This window comes from Nyctibius grandis, chromosome 6 (assembly GCF_013368605.1).
Source record: "Nyctibius grandis isolate bNycGra1 chromosome 6, bNycGra1.pri, whole genome shotgun sequence".
Lineage (NCBI taxonomy): Eukaryota > Metazoa > Chordata > Aves > Nyctibiiformes > Nyctibiidae > Nyctibius > Nyctibius grandis.
In genome coordinates, this window is record NC_090663.1 from 7736749 (window position 1) to 7751834 (window position 15086).

Sequence of the window (15086 nt, forward strand, 5' to 3'; positions counted from 1 at the left end):
TTCCCCTCCCCCTCCGCTGAGGGCGAGGGACGTGCCTGGAATATGCTGCTGTTCCCCGGGTGTCTCCGTGCCCCGAGGTGAAGGGGGAGGCCCCCGGGCCCACCACCACAGGCACACAAAAAGGGTCGTTGAGAACTGGAGGAGCTGGCCGAGGGAGAGGAGAAGGCAGGTCCTTGGGGCAAGGCGAAGGGGTCGTAGGGGTGATGTGAGGCGGGGAGAGGGCTCGGATGGAGTCAGGCTGGGGGAGAGGGATGAGGGGCGTGTGAATGGTGGCTCGGGAAGACCGAGGGTTGCTTTAAATGCTCGTCCCAGATGATTAGCTGAATCTACGTGGCGTTGTTAGGAGACGTGTTAAAGGGGAGGGAGTGGAGGTGGTAGTAGAATATGGTTCCCTGGCTTCTTGGTCCCCCAAAGATGGAGATGAGCTTAAAATATAAAAAGGGACAAACGTAATGGAAAAGGCTGGAGGCCTGTGGAGACGAATAAGCGAAATACTTACGGTTTGGTGAGAGTGCAGTGTTCCTTAAGGTACTGGGGCTATCTGAAGGATGGTAAGTTTCCCCAGACTGCATAGCTGGTCTTTGGCTTTAACTAGGTATTGTAAAGCAAATGAAGGACTCGGTACTGAGCGTTAAGGTCATCGCCTCTAAGAATTGGTGAACTGGAAGGATGATGCTCATAGGAATCAATGGAAACCTTTGTTTGAAGTCTTGTGTTGTGTATACAGTAGGTGTACCACATTAATAGCAGCAGCTGTGGAAGGCGGTTAGGAGAAGGGTCTCTATTGCAAAATGCTTATTTAAACATCTCTCCTGTCAGTGTATCAACATTTTTTTATCTGTAGAAGATGTTTATGCAAAGTAAACTTTGTTGTGCTGAGATGATGCTGCGCTTTCACACACCGAGTGCTGTGTGCTCTTTGCAGGGTTTGTTTTGCAGGCTTTCTAGCCATGTTCTTGTGCATGTCCTCCTTCTCCACTCTCCTAGCTTCAGTCTGCTTAGGCCCAAGAAGCAGAAGGACGAAGTGTTGACTCCCATTTTGCATATGAAGGCTTCTTTCTATCGTTGTGAAGTATTTTAAAGCTGATAGCATCAGGCTTAAATTTTAAAATATCTGTAAAGAGTGCTCTAGCACTTTCTACAGCCAGAACAATGTGAAGGCATTTAAAGTTAAGCAGATCATTTAAGGCTACGTTTTAGATGTATTCCAGTTGTTATCACAGCTTTGCTTGTTACATTCCTGAAAAATTACTGGCAGTGAGGATCAGTGAGTTTTTGTTTTGCTGCTTATGACTTAAGATGAATTGTCAAGGTGCCAGCCATTTGAAAGGTAGAGAACATTTTGGACTAATTCTTTTATTTCCACAAGCATTCTTTTCCCCTGAAAAATCTTAACAAAAATATACATAAAAGAATGGAATGTTGTTTGTAAAGCTAGGAAGCTAAATAGTAAGAGGGTGAGACACCCTTGCACTGAAACTCTTGATTTCCTAGCAAAGGTGATGTTTATTGATTCTTCCCAGCACCCATTCAACTTCTGGGTTGTTCCTGTAATGTTTAATAGCATTTTTCATTGTTTAAAAAAACTGCCAGAACAGTGTCTGCTCAAATCTTTTGAATGTATCCTCTCAAATGTTTTTCACTGTGAGTCATATATCAAAACATTTTAGTGGTGGAGGTGAAAAAGCAGCAGGGAGGAATGAACACTAAGGCTAAAGTCTACTAAAGTAAGTTGATATCAAATCCTGTTTTGTTCATTAGGAGGCAGGTGCCTACAAGTTTCTATGGGACTGAGCCTCTGTGAATTTTTGTTTCCAGTTTATTCAAAAACTGTGTGAAATGAATGTGTATAACTTTTTAAAATTTTTTTAGTTTTTTCCACCAACACAGTAGCTCAGATATTTCTCTTGGAGCTCTAGACACTGGTGATTTTCCCTGATGTGAGTAAAATATAAAGGATTGTAGACTTGTATTTATATCCTTCCTGTTTCCTCCCTCTAGCTTCCTCATGCCAACATTGCTAGATAATAGTTGTGTAATAGCTCTGCATTTACAGTATGTTCCACAGAGTGCCTTTCATGTGAAGGAGTGCTTAAAACTGCAAAGGGAAATCCCTTTTCCATAGCTGAATTGTGGTTGCTGCAGGAGTGGAAGTGCTTCAGCCGTTCTTCAACAGTTCAGCTCAGGGGAAGTAAATAGACTTCTTCAACTGAATCTAGGGAAGCTATTTAAATGTACAAAATAATACTTGAATATCCCCGCCCCAATCCCTTCTCCCTTCTCAAGGACAAGAAGGTTGCCAGCTATTCTCCCTCCAAAGTGCCATGGAATCTTTTTTTTTTTTTATTTTAAAAAAGCCTACTGATAGAGAGTTATGCTAGTCTCATCTGGGAGCATGTAACATGAAAGCTGGCAATTTAAAAACGAATGAATGCGAACATTGTTATCATAGTTCTTTGCTGAAACGCTAATAAACAAGTGATGACAGGAAGCTAGATAATTCATCAGTATCTTTAGAAGTGTGAATAATTATTAAACTGAAGTAGCAAACTGTATGGAATAAGACTCCAAAGAAAAATGGAAGATGGAAGACGGAAGACCTGAAAGCAGGGATGATCGCTTGTGAAAATATTCTTACCTAGGCTGTTCATTGGCAACAGTTTAGGGTTAGCTGGGCTGCAACTACTTTAAAATACAGCTGATCAAAAGGAAAGCTGTAGAAGCACAGAATACTTGAGCACCTTCTCAGAGCTGCTGTTTGGCTTCTTTTGTTGGCAGCTGTGGCAGGGGAAATACTGGCAGCAGATTTAATAAGATATTAATTTCTCGTGGAAATACCATGTTTACCTGATTACTGAAGAGGGGAACAGATAGCAGAATAGGATTATATGAAGCGTAAATTGTTGCTATCTCAAGTACACAGAATCACAGAATAGCTGAGGTTAGAAAGGACCTCTGGAGACAGTATTGTCCAACAGCCTCCCCTCAAAGCAGGGTCAACTAGAGCAAATGGCTCAGAGCCACATCCAGACTGTTCTTTATTATCTCCAGGATGGAGACTCCAGCCTCTCTAGGGAAACCTGTTTCAGTGTTTGGTCGCTGTTATGGTATTAAAAAAACCACTTTTGTTTACATGGAATTTTCTGTATTTCAATTTGTGCCCATTGCCTATTGTCCTTTTACTGGTCACTGCTGAGAGTACTCTGGCTCCATCTTCTTTACTCCCTCCATCAGGTGTTTATACACATTGATAAGACTTCCCCTGAGCCTTTTCTTCTTGAGGTTAAACAATCCCAGCTCTCTCAGCCTCTCTTCATGTGTCAGATGCTCCAATCTGTTAGCAATCTCTGTGGCCTTCTGCTGTACTCACTCTGGTCTGTCCATGTTTCTGTTGTACTAGAGGCCCAGAACTGGACACAGCACTCCGGAGGGTCTAATTCCTGCTGAATAGAGTGGAAGGATCACGTTCCTTGACCCGCTGGCAATGTTTTTCCTAACACAGCCCAAGGTGCTGTTGCCCTTCTTTGCTGCAAGGGCACGTTGCTGCCTAATAGGCAACTAGTCCACCAGGACCCCCAGGTTCTATTCTGCAAAGCCGCTTTCCAAGTTGTTGGTCTCAGCATGTACTTGTGCATGTGGTTGCCCTTTCCCAGGTGTAGGACATGCCATTTCCCTTTGACTTTCATGAGGTTCTTCTCTGACCATTTCTCTGGCCTGTTGAGGTACCTATGAATGGCAACACAACCATCTGGTATGGGGACAACTCCCCCCAGTTTTGTATCATCTGCAGACTTTGGAGGTGCACTCTGGCCCGTCATCTAGGTCACTAATGAAGATGTCAAACAGTTCAGGTCAACTTTTCGCACCGTAGCGGAAAAGGTGCCACATTCATTTTTTACATAATTGGTTGCACTACTTTATTTTTTCCTCTGTTTATAAGCTTCACTATAAGTTGTTGTTTTTGGACGCAGCTTTGTACTTTGATATTATGAGCCACAGAGTACTTCTGTCAAAACTTTAAACATATAGCAGCAAAAGTAGTTCAGGCAGAACTTGAGAAGGACAGAAGTAACAGAACTTGTAACATCTAATGCACTTTCAGTACATCAGTGTAGAAAAAAAATATATGGCACTTCTGGATCATTATCTGATTTGTGAAATGCTTCTCAAGTAGAAGGTTGACACAATAAGCGAAAGATGGATATTAGTAACAGCCAGTTCTGTACTAACTCGGTGTGAACACTCGTATCTCACGCTAAATCAGTCTCCAGACTGGGTGCCCTGACTCACCGAGTGTGCATTGAATGTCCATACCGAGCATTCGTGTGTCGCTGAATAATGTGCTTCCTGTTTTGACACATCATGTGCACATATCAGCAAACAAGCGTGACATCTTTTCTACTGCTGCTGTTCTTCTGCACTGGGCTCTGTGCGCCGCTGTGTTTTAAGAAAAATCTGATACTGTGGGACTTCAGAAGAAGTTTGACTTTGGAAAGCAGCTAAAGTAGGAGTTGGTTCCTGGGGGAATTGGTCGGTTTTCCACCCCTGCCCACTTCCTATAAAACACATTTTAAAGTGGTTAATGAAGGAAGAAGACACAGTAAAAGGCGATAAATAGCAGTGTGGCCATGAGCTAGAGATGTTGCTTGATTATCAGTACTCCATTGTGCCTGTAGGAAAATACTTCAAGAAAAGTACTCTCAAACATTTTGGAGAAGACCTCCTGTTAGTATCTTCAAAGTGAATACTTATCTGATGTTGCAATTCACAGTTGCAGCATACTTGATCTGTAGTGTTTTCACAGGACAGTGCCCTGTGATCTTGTGACTTCGGTTTGTGTATGTTTTCTGGTATAGAAATAATATGTTTGTATGGTAGCTAAGATGTTGGGGTCTTTAAATGTAGACATAAAGCAAGAATGTCTGTGAAATATTTGATTCTTTGCATAATGAATGTTTTTCAAGAGCTGGGAAACAGGAGTAAAGATGAGCTTCAAACATTTGCTGGATATCGTAATAGGAGCAAAATACTTCACAGCTTGGTGTGATAGTAGTGAAGCTCTTACTGGATGTTACGGACCACTTAGTGTCAATTTTTCTTATCTCTCAACTTCTTCCCATGGTCTTTCAATTCAGTAGTTCCTATATTAATCAGTATAATAGTGTGCCTTTTGGGACCGTGGATTTAGGAAAGTATTGTTTTGGCAGGTGGGTATTTGCTGTAAGGGCACAAGGGCAAAATCCAACAGCCCTTGTAAACTTAAGAAACTGCCTTCATTGTGCACTTGGCCTCTCATAGTGTACAGCCTGAAGATACACTGTATAGGAAGTATTTGCTAACCCAGAATGTGAAATACACTATATTACTTGATTACTTGCAATACATTATTGCTTATTTAAATAAAGCAAGTTTTTATTAGGATATCATTATTATGATAGCCAGTAATTTAACTGTTTCACAGCCTGCTTTTGATTCACCTCAGCTTTTTTTGAGTGCTCTGTGGATTACCTTGAGTTGTAAACTAGTGAGAACTAAAGTAAAGCATAATATATTGAGTAGAACTTTGGCCATTCATATTTTCTGATACAGGTCTGCTGAATCAATAATCCTTAATTATTTTTCTTAGGAGAAATGCTGTCACTTCAGCTGGAACAGGTTATTTTGGGAGCAATGTGATTGGAAATGGGATCTCTAGCCTAAAGGCCTGCAGCCAGTATCTTAGTGTCTGGACTGTGCAAACACACAGGAGGATGACGACCTCTTTCATTTAAAGAGGTGATACTGATTAAAATGAACAAATATTTGGAGAAGAAGGAAGGATCAAAACAAATGAAGGGACTTGCTCAGGACACAAACCTGCTGTGGGACCTTAGCTTAGCAAACTCGACTGCTTCTTTGGACAAGGAGGAATGCTTAGGTTTTTGTTAGTACTCAAATATTTCTACTAAAAGGAGAAAAGTGAAGAAATTTCTTCTGAGGCACGAGTCCAAGATGGCACCTATGAACAAGTGTATTGAAAATGACTGCTCTTTGATGTCCCTAGTGTGGCTCTAGACAGGACTCTAAAATGGCTGGCAATTTGCTTACATAATGATGCAAGACAGTTTCATATAACTGTGAAATGGCTTTGTAAAGCACTTAATTTTGTTGTTGTAAGCCTTGTTCAAAAGTTCATAATGTATTCAGTCAAGTTACTAGCAGTTTGTGTAAAATGACAATATTTTTAAAGGATTATAGTTTCTTCTGTTGAGCAAGTAAGTGTGTAGCAGGTGGCTAGTCCAAGAACTTTTGCTGCTAATTCTCTCCTGTATTGAGGTAGCAGCTTTGGATATTATAATTATATTTTCTTTCCAGACATAGCTGCTCTAGAGTATTGCAGTACTGTCTTCCTGAGTTGTGAAACTGCCATGTTTTTAACTAAGGAAATCTACTAGGCTTTACACTTCAAAAACATTGAAACTGTTTTTAGAAAGAACTATTTTTTTTTTTAAAAATCCAAATGATCTGCAACTGCATTTAAGCTTATTAAATTATTTTGTCTGGTTTGATCTGTACCTCTTCAAGACTTTATATTAATGCTTGTACCTAATTAAACCTAAATCTAGCCATTATTCTAAGCCTCTCATTCTTGAAATATACTACTTCTCCTTTCTTTTAACTTTCTTTTCCTTTTCTGATTTTGCCTAGAACAAGGAAGAATTACTATTTCAAGGGATTGATAACAGCTACCCATCAGAAGAATTCATTCTGTGAATAAGTGGTGATATAATTTACGTTTTGGATGAGTTCAGTGACAAATAATGATACTGACTCAGTTCTGAAATAATCCAAGAATTATAAAGGAAGAAATAAAGTGTATAAAAATACAGAATTGCAGTAATTCTGCACAGAAATGCTTAATTGTTATTGGTTTGAGGGGAAATTTGCAATAGCTTTTTGTACCCTGCCTCATTTTTCAAATGGCATCATGTATAATAGATGTCCTCTACTTTTCTGTTTTGTTGAAGGTGAGCATGGTGATTTAATTTAGTCTCAAGGAAACAGCTTAATGCTCAAAGGTGTTTCTTACTGGGTTTATCTTTTCTCTTGACACTGTTTGTTTATTAAAACTGTTTAGGAGATGCTTAATTTTTCTTCTGTATTCCTATACTTCCTTTTTACACTTGCTTAAACTAGAGCTAAGTTGTCTTTGCTTCTGTTTTTTTGAAAGACACTTTCATCACTGCACTTCTCACTTTATTTTCCCTACCTGTCCGTGGCTAGGCATAATTTCATATAAGGGCACAATATATGGCATTTGAAAAAGCTTATTTATACCTCAGAAAATCTTCAACTGAATTATCTTGGAGACCTGTAGATTCATACAAATCTCTGGTGCTTTTCAGGTGTTATAAGCTAACACAATTGAGGAGAGGAAGCACATCATTTTTCTGACCCTTGAAAGGAGAGCATAGTTCTGTAATGGTTCCCCCCACCTAATCTGGTAGGACTCTTATTTTATTTTTCTTGAAACTTTTTTTTTCTTCTCAATAGTTATCTGACTTCATGTACCTGAAAAGATATTAAAAAATCCATTTCAAATTTCTTGCTGCCCATGGTTCAGTTCATTTGAAAAGATACACAATATAGGTATTTGTGTTTAAAAATTCTACACTTCATGTGGCAAGGAGTTGCTTTCAGCTGTGAGACTGTAGCGTTAAAGAAGGATGATTCACACAGACATCAGTAAAGTCAGGATATATAGTTAAAACTTCCTGCATATGAGTTGGTACCACTGTCAAGTTAGACCTGATAACTTCTTTCTCCCAAATACAGGCGGAAATCGGATGTACTTTTACAGAATTGCAAACCTATATAAAAGATGCCTGTTTCTGTTGTCTATACTGTTTTATGCGAAAATACTGTTTTTAGAAAATAAACCTTTGAAAATTCCTGTTAACAGGAGGCTGGGGAATGATTAATGGTCTTATTCTCACGACCAAATAATTCTTCCTTCAATTGTGATGACTTTTTTAAACTATCGCTCTTACTCTATAATTTCTAACAACCAAATGATAGCTATACAAATTGGTTTTTACTTTCTATTTCTTTCTGCTACATCTGAACTAGTTTCCTATTGCAGTCACTGTGGGGTAGAAACTTTTTGATTAATGTTGTGTTCTGAAAGAAATTGTTTGAGTTTTAGTTTCCATTTTTATTTGAAATTCTTTAGGCTTAGATCTGCATAAGTGAAGAAGGAATCTAGTCTGTGTGGTAGGATGTGACCAGATCAGTTTGAGAACTGATGTGCTAAAGGTCTAGTGTAAGGCTAAAGACTTGTACGTGGATAAAGGCTTGCATTTTTCACAAAACTTCACTTATGAAAGAAACGTGCAATTCAGTCTTTTGGTATTACTGTGTACCAGTTAAGAAAACTTGTGGGCAGCATCAGGTTGGTATTTGAAGTTTCATGCAGTAGCCATTACACTTTGGCCTAACATCCTACATCTCTAAAGGGGCAGAAATGCAGGATGTAACACTTTCTTTATAAATAAGCTTATGTGGCTACAGAAAATTTCTCCTGTGTCCAGTTCTCCCCTTAATTCTCTGGAAATTCTCTGGTAAATGTTGAAGTAATCTGAGGATTTTTTGGATAGCTGTGGAAGAAAGACAAAGTAGATGACTTTAAGTGCTTCTACTTTCTTAAGTAAAATTTTAGTGAGATTCTTAATACATGTAATTGATTTTTCCCTTCCAACCAATGGCTTATTGATGCAGAAATACTATCCTGACTAATCAAATATCGAATAATGTACCTCAGTTAATGTGATTTCTAAAAAGGAAAGTCGTGCCATGCAAAGATATGAGACTTCTATGTTAAAAAAAAAAAAAAAAAAAGGTGGTGGTGAGGTGGTGGTGGATATGGTTGATAGTTTATTTGTATCACTGAATGTTTTTTGGAGATATCCCTTACCAGGAACTCTTGAAAGAAGGAAGACAGAAGTCCTTACGTGGAAAGGTTACTGGGCAAGATAAGAAACAAACATCAAGATTTAGTAGCCAGCCTCTGTAATGGAAGAAGGTTAGTGTTAGGGTTCTGCTGGTGTTGCTGCCAGTATGGCTGATATTCAGCATTTGAACAGCCTAGAAGAGAGAATGAGTGCTGAGATGATGCAGTTTCCGTGATGATACTAAGATAATCGAGGTATTACAGGTACAACCCAAGTGTGAAGCATTTCAGAAGAATAATCGGAGGCAGAATGGATATTAAAATATATGATAAAATAAATATAGGCAAGTGTAGTGTGATACCGTTTTGTGGTATGGTGGAAAGAAAAACAATCCTAGTCTTTTATACACAATAACTGAGTTGTAAATGATCATCATTGCTTAGTGGGATCTTGGGGTTATAGTGAATGTTTTCTGGGACTGACCAGGTTAATGTTGACAAACTTAAGACAAAAGTGTTGGGAAAGGGAGGAATGGAGAGTACTATGAGTTATTCTTGTTTTCTCCATTATCTCATCCTGAGAAAGGATGTAGTAGAACGGGAAAATGTCTACAGAAGGGCAGGAATAATTAGAAATGTGGAATGGCTGTTTTCAAATAATGGTTTAGAAAGAGCCTCTTCAATCTCAAGAGACATGAGAGGCAGAGGGGAGTGAATGTTCCCTTTTTTGCTTCCAAAACAAGAACAAAAGGGTTTCAAATTAGGCTAGCAGTTGACAAGTCAAAACCAAGGAGTGTTTCTTCAGACAATGCGTGAGGCTGTGAAATGTCTCACCACAAGATGTTGCAGTGCTAAAACTCTACAGGTCAACAGCAACCAGCAGAGTTCATGGATGAGAAACACCCTGTGGTGTTTCTACTATAAAACTTCCACCTTTGGCTCAAGAAGACACTGTTTGGTATCAGTAACTTTATGTTCTTGCCTTTTTTCAAGTGCCATCCCCTTTCTGGATGTTATTGGAGAAAGGATAGCAATAGAGGAGAGACTTATGGTCTTACCTGGTACAGCCATTCATGTCTTCGTATGGAGATTAATTTGCTGTCTAAATTAGCAATGGCGATCTATGATCCAGTCTCTTTCTAGATGAATTCATAAAATTACGGTAGGAAAAGACCTCTGCAGACAGTGTAGTTCAAAGCTAATTTGAGTTGCTCAGGGTCATGCCTCGTTCCGAAAGTTTCCAAGGGTGGAGGTTCCACCACCTTTCTGGGCTACTGTTTCAGTGCTTACCAACTCTCCTGGTTAAAATACTTTTTTTTTTTTTTCCTTATGTCCAGATGGAATTTTCTTTGCTGCCAGTTGTCAGCTCTGCCTCCTTCCTTTTTGCTCTGTAACTCTGAGAAAAGTCTGGCTAGCTCTTATCTATGTCCTTCAGCTTTAGGTAGTGGAAGACTTCTATCGGGTTGTGCTGCTCCCAACTCCCTGTAGCCTTCTCTTCTACAAGTGAAACAAGCCTGCCCCTCTCAGCCTCTCGTAGGATTTTGTATCCTCCAACCAGCTAACCATTGTGTTTGCAGTCTTCTGGACTCTTTCCAGTTTGTCAACTTCTCTTCTTTGCTGGTGGGGGGGAAGCAACCTGAAAACCAGACTCAGTATTCCAGATGAGTCTGTGAGTGCTGACCATAAAGAACAATCACTCCTCTCAACCCACTGCCTTTAGTCTTGCTAATGCAGCCTGGTATGTGGTTAACTTTCATTGCCAGAAGAGTCTCTTGCTGATTTGTGTCCAACCTGCTGTCCATCAGAACCTCTGCATCTTTTTCTGCAGAAGTGGTCCTAACCACTTATTCCCCGCCGCAGACTGTGCTAATGGATGGGGTGGTTTTGTGCCAGATGCAGGGCTCTGGTTTTTGCCTTGATTGCATTTCATAAAGTTCTTGGTGTGTTTCTCCAGCTTGTCATTTCTTCTGAATGGCAGCTCTGCCACCCAGCATTATCAAGCACTCCACCAATTTGTTGTCCTCTGCAAGCTTTCTGATTGTGTGTTCTGTTTCATAGTGCAGATGGTTGAAGAAGACATGTATGTTGGAGATGATAACATTCCTCAGGAGTCAAGCAGTACTTGTAATTGGCTACAAGGTAGCTTTTGAACCACTGACCGTTATTCTTTCAGCCTGTCTGTCCACTCAGTCCTTAACCTGTGTTGTATTCCAGCCATTCAGTCCACATCTCCCCAGTTTGACTACAAGGAAGGGTACTGTGGGAGACTATGTCAAAAACCTTGCTAAAAGTAGCATGAAAGACTGCCAGTGCACTCCTGTCATTCAGAGGTAGTCACTTCGTCACTGAAAGCAGTGTTGTCAAGCTTGATTAGCTTATGGTAAATCTAGGCTGGCTACTCCCAGTCACCTTTATGAGCTTGGAAATGGCTTCCATCTGAATTTTTTTTTCCCATAACTTTCCTAAGAACTGAGATGAGGCAGAGCAGCCTGTAGCTTCCATGATCTTCCCGGTTATCTTTTTGGAAGAGAGGCAAGAAACTTGCACTTTTCAGTCATTGAGGACTTTCCTTCTTCACCATGACATTTCAGAGATGATAGCAGCTTTACAGTGTCATTAGTGAGTTCTCTCCCTTCTGGTCCCAGGAGAGAGACCCACATACAGGTCCCATGTGCCTGTATATCTTCAACTTGCTTTAGACTTCTCATGCAAATAGTACCTCTCTCCCCAGACTCAGTTGCTCATACACAATCAGGAAGGCTTAGGAGAAGACCTTACCAGTAAAGACAAAGAAGGCATTTAGAACTGAGACTTTCTGTTGTCCTTTGTTGCTAGGTCACAAACTCAATTCAGTAGATGCTTCTCTTCATCTTTGTTATGCTGCTCATCTGTCTATAAAGCCCTTGTAATTACAATTGCTTATTAGCTTGAACCCTAGTTGAATAAAGTGGATGTGTTGTTGGCAATGATGGTAATAAGTGCTGGATTTCTAGCTGTGACTCAGAATGCTTTTCCTCCATCATGGCTGGAGAACTATAACACCTCTGCAAAGCAGATCTTGCCACAAGTCATATTTCCTTTGTTATCTTGTACTTTCTCCCAAGCAGAGAGCCCTTCAACAATGTATGTCTTCACTTTGGAAACCCCAGGTGCTTAATGAGTGAGTGATTGTGTCTGTCATGGAAGCTGTGAGCGTGTGATGAGGCTAAAACTTGTAACATTCTCGAGATGCCATTAAGCTGCTTAGTGAAATTCGAGGTGCTAAAACCAGCATAAGAAGTCCAGTCTGGTTGTCTGACTCCCACCAACATAAGCTGGTGTCCAGTTCTGGGCCCCTCAGTTCAAGAAGGACAGGGAACTGCTAGAGAGAGTCCAGCGCAGAGCCACGAAGATGATTAAGGGGGTGGAACATCTCCCTTATGAGGAGAGGCTGAGGGAGCTGGGTCTCTTTAGCTTAGAGAAGAGGAGACTGAGGGGTGACCTCATTAATGTTTATAAATATGTAAAGGGCAAGTGTCATGAGGATGGAGCCAGGCTCTTCTCAGTGACATCCCTTGACAGGACAAGGGGCAATGGGTGCAAGCTGGAACACAGGAGGTTCCACATAAATATGAGGAAAAACTTCTTTACGATGAGGGTGACTGAACACTGGAACAGGCTGCCCAGAGAGGTTGTGGAGTCTCCTTCTCTGGAGACATTGAAAACCCGCCTGGACGCGTTCCTGTGTGATATGGTCTAGGTAATCCTGCTCCGGCAGGGGGATTGGACTAGATGATCTTTCAAGGTCCCTTCCAATCCCTAACATTCTGTGATTCTGTGAAATACCATTGAGGTAGTGGAGCTTTTTAAGCTTTGGTCACTATAATTAATGAACATCTATGAGGGGAAAATGATTTGCATTCTGCTCTCCCTTTCTATATTGTTAAAGGCTATAGATTATATGTTCTCATGGCATGTTTTTTAAAGCCAATTTTCTCTGAACCTGTAGAGAAAAGCATGGGCTGAGGTGAGAGTACTTATCAGCAGTCTGTTTCTATATATTCGATTTATGGATGAAGTACTAAGTGTGCACATGTAGATAATTTTTATTTTCTTAAGGTTTTCTAAATGTAAGAATCTCATTACAATATTGATAATGAATGTAAAAACAAAAGTAGATATGCATTGTAGGATACTGTGTAGAGGATTGACTGGTTTGATATTATTTATATTTCTTGAAATATTTTTTTTTTTACAGAGTGATAATAAACACTTGGGAAGTATATACAGTTTGCTAACCATCAGGATACAATATATGCAGGCATTTAATACTTGCTGTTTTTTCCTAGTTTTAGTGTGTATTCAGAAAAATCAATAAAATGGTATCACTTAGTAAATGAATGGCTTATTGGAAAATTTATTTTGATGGAAATGTATTTACTAGTATTATTAAATTAGCTATATTTAAGGGTATTTCAAGTTGAATTTGATCTGGCTTGTTAAAAGAAATATTACGTACAGTTGCACAATTTGAACAGTTTTAGCCACTTTCTGATTTTAGAACTAGTCAGTCTTGCCTTGGTACCTTACTCACATTCACGGGCTGGAAGAGGACTGTGTTTGGGCTAAAGGCCGGATAGTTAACATCACAGTTGAGTTCCTAAGTGTAAGCTTAAAAACTGCCTCTGACGTTCTTAGCTCTGCTGTTTTCTACTTGCTCTACTCAACTGAACATCCAAGGTATACCTCTCATGGCAGTCCTTCCTCCTCTGCCCCCAGTTCAAGCTTTTAGACCCAGAAGGATCCTCTCCAAAGTCTTGCCTCCATAGCACGGCATTGTTGGAGCATGTTCTGGGACAGCACACCAGAGTTTTCTGGCTTTCTAAAAGCAGAGTGAGGTAACTCCTGAAATGAAGAAAATACTTGGACCAGGTTATTCAGTTGTCTCTGCCTCTCTGTTAGCACTTAGCCCCTGAAAACAGTCATGCTACACTTGCAGAAGCCTCCAGCCAAGCAGACTTTCCTCCACATCACAGTAGCAAAATTTTGATCTTGGAAAAACTTGCTGTAATTTTACCCCTTGTGTAGGCTGTTCTAACTTAATTCAAATTCCTTTTCATTAGGTTTAAGTTTGACCTGGTTTAGTACATGCTTAAGTTGAATAATGTGTCTGTAGCTGTGGAAGCTGATGAACAAAAGAAGCAGAATCTATTTAGTGACACTGGATTTAAATGTGCTGCCCACTAATATTTTGCATCTCTCCTTTGTATCCTTTTGTATGCTCATGGTATGAGCCAAATGAGGTGTAGTTTTTCAAGCTCTAATGAGTAGGACAAGTTGGTATTGTGCTTTTACAGAATACGTTCTGGTTGGTTCTTGCTGATTTATTTCAAATTTTTTCAGTGTTTAGTAGCTGGTTATCCTTTTTTCCTTGAGGTAATGCTTCCCTAGGCTGACTTCTGGAGGTCACTCTTGTCCTTAAAGAATAACTTTATTGTAATCCAGGCTTGGTCACAGAATGGTATTGACAGTAAAAATTGCAAGTCTCTAATAGGCTTGTGGCAGCTAATGATATGTAAATTTTGCAGCTGCCTCTTGGTCCAAAACGTTTGGTGTTCACTGTTTTATAACTATGGTACCTGAAAATTAAAGTGAACCATAATTAAGAATTTCTAGAACTACATTTTCCAGAGCATTGTTTTATTATGTTCTCCTTCCATTTACTTTCGTTATTGGAGAAAAAAATAAACTTACAGTGCCTGTAACTTTTGAAGCATTCTACAGTAAAGCAAACCAGTGCTGGGAAACAGTCTCTTTGGGAGCATAGGAGCTGTATAAGTAACAGAAGAACCAGCAAATCGAGATGCAGAGTCTAGATAAGAATTTTTCTCAGTAAGGACCTAGCTGCTGCAATTTCTAAATTTTGTCATTCGTAGAATCTAGTCCTGTAAAGCAAGTGTAAAAGCTGTACCTGGCTAGGATTTACAAATATTCTCCAAAAACTGCTGTGTCTATAGTAAGAAATATGTGCCCATGCAAATTATTGAAAGTTCTGGTAAAGAGTATTTACTGTCAGTTTCAGTTGTGCAAATAATTACATTGTACCTTTAAAATCATTTCCCTTGTTATGGTACACTAAAATTATGTTTAGCAATATATTTATTTGTCTTTACTTTCA

General features: G+C 39.7%; 1 protein-coding gene across 5 annotated transcripts in view; it reads left to right on the plus strand.

Annotated features, from left to right (window-relative positions):
• The window catches only part of MAEA (macrophage erythroblast attacher, E3 ubiquitin ligase), a 54729-nt gene that overhangs the window by 546 nt on the left and 39097 nt on the right, over positions 1–15086 (plus strand). For 2 of the 5 annotated variants that reach the window (XM_068403086.1, XM_068403085.1), the window contains exon 2: positions 7386–7483. The exons of the other annotated variants lie outside the window; for them this stretch is intronic. The gene's annotated coding sequence lies outside the window, so the exon portion shown is untranslated. The remainder of the gene's footprint in view (positions 1–7385; positions 7484–15086) is intronic. 5 annotated transcript variants of the gene reach the window in all.